The sequence below is a fragment of the Ictalurus furcatus genome, chromosome 9, assembly GCF_023375685.1.
Source record: "Ictalurus furcatus strain D&B chromosome 9, Billie_1.0, whole genome shotgun sequence".
Taxonomy (NCBI): Eukaryota; Metazoa; Chordata; class Actinopteri; order Siluriformes; family Ictaluridae; genus Ictalurus; species Ictalurus furcatus.
This window is the reverse complement of record NC_071263.1, coordinates 7,969,318-7,977,465: the sequence shown is the minus strand read 5'-3', so window position 1 is coordinate 7,977,465 and position 8,148 is coordinate 7,969,318.

The window sequence follows — 8,148 nt, the reverse complement described above, 5'->3', positions numbered from 1 at the left end:
CTTGGCCTTATTGTCCAATGCAGTGGTAATTTATCTTGGATGTCATGATTTTTTTTTTCTCATGACATAATATGTCATATTCCTGGTGAGGTCTTGATGGATCTGGATCATATCCCGAGAACGCTGGACACAAGACAGAAACACATCTTAGACAGGACGCTAGTCCATCATACACACAAATATACATATTCACATCTAGGAGCTAATCCATCTACCAACATGTTTTTGGGAAGTAGGAGGAAAGCTTAGGACATCTAGGAAACCCATACAGATGTGGGGAGAATATGTGAAACTCTTCACAGACAGTAACCTGAGCTGAGGATCACACCCGGAGCCATGAGGCAGCAATGCTATATGTTGTGCCACCATGCCACCTGCTTTTTAAAATAATTACTGTAAATGTACTGTGATCCCAGTAATAAATGGAGAATAAGTTAACTGCATTAAAATATTGACTGGAAGACAATCAAAGGTATGTCCATGCTGTACCAAGCAATGGTGATTTGAATTAACACTAGTATTTCAACTGCATACACAAGCCCCTTTCAATTCTCTGCTAAACTCAGCTGATCAGACAGAGAACCCGGCATAAGAGAGGGGAATCTCTACTCTGTGGCAGATCTGTTCATGCCTCTGAATCCTGCACCAGCCATTGGTCCTTCGGGGACAGCAGGGCAGCTGCTGGATGTTATGATCTGGCCCTCTCCGCCCTCTGGGGCTACGACTGATCAATAAACACTTGGACAGCTGGGGCAGAGTGCAACTCAACATTCTCTCACAGAGCAGAGGACAATTACCCACTACACATACACACAGCATATCCTCCCCCACCCATTAACTGGCACTTCAGCAACTTCCTTGGAAAGAAAGAAATATTTTAAGCAACTTCATTACAAGTTGAGCCAATTGCTCAGAATCAGTGAATGAATGAAACTTAATGGAAGAAAGATATTTTTTTAAAATCAAAAACCACTGAAACTAGTTCAGAGATTGAGGTCCAATTTGACTGTCCCTACTATATCCTTCATAAAAATGGATCTTTCAAGACTTTTATTTTATGTACATTGACTTGACTTAAGCAACTTATTAGAATTTCTACATACAATACAGTAAACAATAAGATGCAGTAAACAAAAACAAACAAAAAACCAATTACAATGCACTATAGTGCAAAAAATTAATACACAATACACCACATAAACACTGCTAGTGGTGGAAAGTGTGCAAATTAGGCAATGGCCATTATATCTAGTAAGTAATAAATAATTGACTTATATAATAATTTTTTTAAGTGCATTGACCTTCAGGTTTGTGTATTGGTAAAAAATAATAATAATAATAATAATAATAATAATAATAATAATAATAATAATGGTCATCTTTAGACCCACCGTTATTCACAAAGTGTAAAACTGTGCTCCTTTGTTAATTGACCCTGCATGTTACCTCCCCCATTCTCTCCTAACCCCACAAGGGACATCAACAGGGTTCACATGGAGTTTGCTGGAGCTTTGCCAAAATTTTGAACAAGTTCAGACCAAGGCCACTGACACACATCCAACCAGTCTCCAGAAGTGTAAAGTTTTGAAATTGGAATTCAAACATTGTTGCAAAGAAACTGTGATTTAATGCAGAGTGAGGCCAGCAAGTAAGAGGAATTTGGAACATGAAATTTATAACCTGTAGCTCCACACAGATCAGAAATGTATAAAGCCTTTGCCCATAAAGACTGGAGCTCCTGGATTTTTGTGTATTGTAGAATTGTATGTTTTATAATAATACTGGCAGCCTTAAATATAACTGTCACACTTTGTTCTATAACATACACACTATAAACAATGAACAAAGGTGTATAAAACCTCCTGCCAAATATTGTATAGGTCCCTGTTGTTCCACCAAAACATCTCTGATCCGTCGCGGCACAGTCTCTACAAGACCTCTGAGGATGTGCTGTAATATCTGGCACCAACACGATAGCAGCAGATTCTTTATGTCCTGTAAGTTTCTAGGTGTGGCCTCAATGGATTGGACTTGTTTGTCTAGCATATCCCACAGATGCTCGATCAAATTGAGATTGTGGGAATTTGGAGGCCAAATCAGACCATTCCTGACCATTTTTTGCAGGGTGGTAGTGCGCATTATCCTGTTGAAAGAGGCCACTTCCATTAGGGAATATTGTTGCCATGAAGGGGTGTACTTGGTCTGCAACAATGTATTGGTAGGTGGTACATGTCAAAGAAACATCCACATGAATGCCAAGACCCAAGGTTTCCCAGCAGATCATTGCAACCCTGTTGTTGGTTCACTGATTGTCCTTCCTTGGACCACTTTTAGTAGATACTAACCACTGCATACTGGGAACACGTGGGGTGTTCCCAGTATGCAGTGGTTAGTCAATAAACACTTGGACAGCTGGGGAAGAGTGCAACTCAACGTTCTCTCACAGAGCAGAGGACAATTACTCACTACACATACACACAGCATAGCCCTCCCCCACCCATTAACTGGCACTTCAGCAACTTCCTTGGAAAGAAAGAAATATTTTAAGCAACTTCATTACAAGTTGAGCCAATTGCTCAGAATGAGTGAATGAATGAAACTTAATGGAAGAAAGATTTTTTTTAATCAAAAACCACTGAAACATGACAAAAGCAATATGTTGTATGATAAACAAATACGACTATGGTTCAGAGATTGAGGTCCAATTTGACTGTCCCTACTATATCCCTCATAAAAAATGGACCTTTCAAGAGTTTTATTTTATGTACATTGTCTTGACTTAAGCAACTTATTATCATTTCTACATGCAACACAGTAAAAAATGTATTTACACACACACACACACACACACACACACACACACATATATATATATATATATATATATACATATAAATTTAGTCTTAAATGTTTATTTTATGTCTTATTGAGTCAATAAAAAATGTTTTGATTCCAAACATTTTCCAACAAAAAATTAAATGTTACATTAAAATGATTATATGACAGGAAAGAATGTAAATTGTTACTTTTCAGACAAAAATCATAAAGAAGTCTGTCCGGGTTTATCTGCAAAAATAGAAACAGATTTAACAGGTATGACAGTAAGAGGCTCCAGAAGATCTTTTGCAGATTCTCAAAGATGCTCAGAAATACCTGAGACAACTGATGTATTTTTAAACAGCAAAGGCTTGTTAAACTCAATATTGGCTTTGTTTAGTTTATTACTGTTTGCTGCTTTTAATAGTGGATTTTTTATGTACAGTGTTTGATTTCATTATTTCTGAAGGCAGTCTTTGCTTTATAGCATTTCTTTGCATTTGCCTAGGACTTTTGCACAGTACTATATATACTAATAATAATATAATAATCATATAGTGTTGTAAGTGTTGGCATTTAGTCACATAACCAGGTGTGAAAATACTTCAGAACAATTTAATTTTAAATACCTTGTAAGCTTACTGAACTTACTTTGAGTTCCATCTGCAAGCATACTGTGATAAGACCTGTGATAAGTCTGAAATTAATTACTATCATCACAAGTATCCAACGTCCCCTTCAAATCAATAAACCTGCATGAAACAGTCACACTGAAGCTGTTTGTGACTATGTACAAACAGACTGTCTCCACTGCATGGTCAGGAGTTTAGAGTTTTAGTAGCATGCGTTCCCTCAACTCATCAATTCAGTTTTTATTTGTTAAGCGCTTTAAATAATAGACATTGCCACAAAGCAGCTTTATAGAAACCTGGTTGTAGATTTAGATCCGTAATGAGTCAGACAGAATTGAAAGTGTGTGTGTGTCGGGGGGGGGTGGAGGGGGGGGGGGGGGGGTGAGGGGGGGGGGCTCCCAAAGACGATATGAGGAAGAAACCTTGAGAGAAACCAGACCCAAAAGGGGACCCATCTTCTTCTGGGTGACACCCAGTAATGTGATAGTGTGTGTATTCCTATTATATACTGTATTGTATTAACATTTGGGTGTACATGAGATATTGGACTGTTAAAAAAGAATTGTGGAAACTTTTTTTATTCTAAAGGTTTATGATGTGATTAAAGTGGTCAATGAGTTAAACTTGTAAACGTCCAATTATATACAGCATGAATAATGAGTTCAGCCCCAAGAATTGTAGGCTCATCAATCTGGCATTAAATGCAACATCTGAATGGCCAAATGTTGTGTTTGGAGTAAATGGAGCACCCCTGGCATCTATGCCATGATGCCACTGCTGATAGAGAGGCCGTAAAAATAAGATAAATGATTGATATGATCAGAGCATACTTTCAAGGGGTAGTGTGTTTCTATGGAAACAGGGCAGAGAAGAAAGACAAGGTTAACCAAGTGTGTCTTGCCATCTCTTGTCCTGTTCTGATGGCAACAGTCATCACTGGGTTAATATGTCAAGCAGAAGAGGGTTAATATAAACATTATCGTGTATTTCCAGGTAGTAGAGAAGCTGAAATAAAGGCTATGACCTTATCTTATAGCATCAAAATAAAACGCATGATCAAATGCACACACACACACACACACACACACACACACGCACACACACACACACACACGCACACACACATGCACACGCACATGACTGAAGTATCACATGCTCTGTTTCCTGCAGTCAGTAGATCCCCAAACCTCCACCCACCCACCACCTACCCCACACTATCTGTCTATCTTCCTTTATCTCTATTACTCTTTCATACACATTCATCCCACATTCATGAATCTTCCATTGAAAACATCCCGAGTGCTTGAATCCTGCCTAGAGACTCACAAAAAGGGGGTTTTCACACATTCTGACTGCGCAAGCCCCGTAGCAACTGCATGAGCTCACCCAGCCAGTCAGGTGGAAATGCAGCTGCACTGACCCAATGGCAGTGAATGAGAAGGGACCGAAGTAGGCGCACTAACCCAGTAACAGCCTGTTGGCCTTCTCAGCCCTCCTTCCATTGGAACAGAGTTAATTATCCATTTAAACCTTAAAGACTAAAGACCTAAAAAAAAAACAAAAAAAACTCATCCACTCACACAATGTAAATTAACAAAGGATGCCCTAGTGGTCAGTCATGTAGTCCTGCTGCCACAGTTTAACACATTTTTAATACAATATGGCACAAAGCAGTAATATCACCAAAAGTATGTTGTTAATTAACATATAATGATACTTTGTTGGTCACATATACATTAGAGCACAGAGAAATTATTTTCTTCACGTACCTCAGCATGTCAGGAATTTGGGGTTGAGCGCAGGGTCAGCCATAATACAGCGCCCCTGGAGCAGAGAGAGTTAAGAGCCTTGCTCAAGGCCCCAACAGTGGCAGCTTGGCAGGGCTGGGGCTTGAACCCCCGACCTTCCAATCAGTAACCCAGCGCCTTAACCACCAATCCACCACTACCCATCATATGATGATAATCGGTGTACCTTTCTGAACTTCCAGAATACCATCTCGCTCCATCTAGAGCTGTATTTTATGATTTTATTTTACATCTGTCTAACCCAAGTGACAGTGTATATATTAATACCACTGCCCACACATTTCTTTACTAATCTCACCTTTAGGAGACTTGTCTGAACTTCTCTTAATCAAAGCTTATCACAAGAATGCTGGGTGCGAAGCGGGAATACACCCTGGATGGGATGGTAGCAAACAAGCAAACAAACAAACAAATAAATAAATACATACATTTGTTAATTCCTCTTCAGGAACTGCTTTCTCCTGATTAGGATCCCAGTAAATCCGGGAACACTGGACATGAGGCAGGAATACACACTGGATGGGATGGCAGTTTATTGCAGGAAACCATGCACATAGTAATAATAATAATAATAATAATAATAATAATAATAATCCATACATTAATTCGCCATACTGCTTATCCTACACAGGGTCACAGGGAACTTTTTTGAGTTGAGCTTTGTGTGTTGTGCTTAATTCACAACATATTAATGCAATTGACATATTACTTAGTCTAATTAGGATGTTATGTCCCATTTATTGCAGTTTTTTTCCATTTAAATGAGATATGTATTTAAACATAAGAGACTTGCATTCCCACACACACAAATTGTATTAGTGCCCGACACTGCAGCGCACCTCATTCCAGACGAAGAAGCAAACGCACAGGTTGTCAGTCATCTCAGGTGAAGGGGGCGTGAATAATTGATCACACCGAGTGGGGAGGGTCATTTAGGCCTGACCCTCCCTTTCACAGACTGAGAGATAGCTGGACTTGGTTGCCTCTGAGGAGGGGAGATGCCCTTGCTTATTAAACAAAGACACCCGATCCACACTGGTAAACAGAGAGTGCCAGACAGCACCTCAGCTATAGAGTCTGGTAAATGGACGGAGCTAGCATCTCAGAAGCATGTCAGGGATAGCCTTGGAACTGAAAGCAGTTGATTTGGAGAATCTCTTTTGAAAGATAAAGAGATTAAGGCTGTGTAAGATGTCTGTTTAGAGATGCACAATTAACCTTTGAAGAAGAAGAAGCCTTTATTTGCCATATATACATTACAGTGCAGTGCAATTCTTTTTCTTCGCATATCCCAACTTGTTAGGAGGTTAGGGTCAGAGTGCAGGGTCAGCCATGATATGGTGCCACTGGAGCAGAGAGGGTTAAGGGCTTTGTTCAAGGGCCCAACAGTGGCAGCTCGGTGGTGCTAGGGCTTGAACCCCTGACCTTCCAATCAGTAACCCAGATCCTATGATAATTTTTTATGTCTTCCTTATGTAATTAAACATAATCATTGGGGATATAGGAAGGGCTGTGATTTTTAAATCACAGCCCTGTTCAATGCTTGATTCTGATTAGTCAGAACGTGTTGATTACTTCTATATACGGAACAACTAACACTTTTAGAGTTTGTCTGCCTCTGCTCTAAGGTGTTTGCTGTTGATATATGTTTGTCTTTATATTTGTTTGAACTTTTTATTTTTTGTAATCTTTTTTCCTGTCGTTCACTAGCCCACCTTGAACTCTCTCGTTGAAAGTGTCGCAGTCTCCACTTTCTCTCTGGTTTATTGCTTGCTACTCTCCTTTGGGTCTTAAAGGTCTGGGGTATTCTTTATCAGTTTTCCTATCCAGTGGTATTCTGGGTGGTCCTGTGGTATTCAGGCTAACACGTTTTTCAACATGGTCTTGTAGACGGTTCAGAGAGATGCGCTGCTCATGATTGAGTGGTTTTCTTTTCACTATGCATGGCATGCCAACTACAGCTGTTATGCTGTTCTTCACAATATCCTTTCTACAGTGGTTTATCGGTACTTACCTGCAGAGCTTTATTATTGGTATTCGTCGTCGCGGTTTATAAAACCTGTGTCGTACTGGGAATTGCTCGTCGCCCACATTATGTTCATCACGGCTCATGACGCAAACCTTGTACTTCCAGTCTCCCTGACACTTTTGTTGATGATGAAATATTAGCCATCTGGTCTCTTTTTCACCATTTACGTGCTAGATCAAGCGCTGGAAATGGAGGAGCTAATTTCAGCAAACCTTAGATCGCTGGAATATTTACCAATAAACACCATGTCAGACCCAGTGCGTATTACAGACCTCCCTATTAAATCTGCTTTAATAAATGCTAGGTCTTTGTCCAACAAATCATTTATCTTAAATGACTTCTTCACCACTCGTGCTCTGGATTTTTTAATTTGTGATGGAGACCTGGCTCAGCCCTGGTGACTCTACTTACTGCCCTGAAGGAACTTACTCCTTTAGACTGTTTGTTTTTTAATTCTCCAAGAACTGTAGGTCATGGAGGTGGAATAGCAACAATTTTTAAGAACTGTTTTGATTGTAAACTTTTGCCTGTTGATGACTTTTTAAGCTTTGAGGTGCAGCTTTTCAAGGTTGAGCTTCCTACCTCCTTGATATGTGTGCTAGGTTACAGACCACTTAAATTTAACAAGGATTTTATTCGAGAAGTTTCAGATTTTTTTGGCCTCTCTAATGCCACATACTGATAGACTTCTGATTCTAGGCGATTTTAATATACATGTCCGTTGTCAGTCGAAACCTCGAGTTTTTATGTCTTATGGACTCTTTTAACCTTGTCCAATCCGTTTCTGGACCGACACATCAGAAGGGTCATACTCTTGACTTAGTACTATCGTTTGGTTTGTCTGTGGCAAACCTTGAAATAT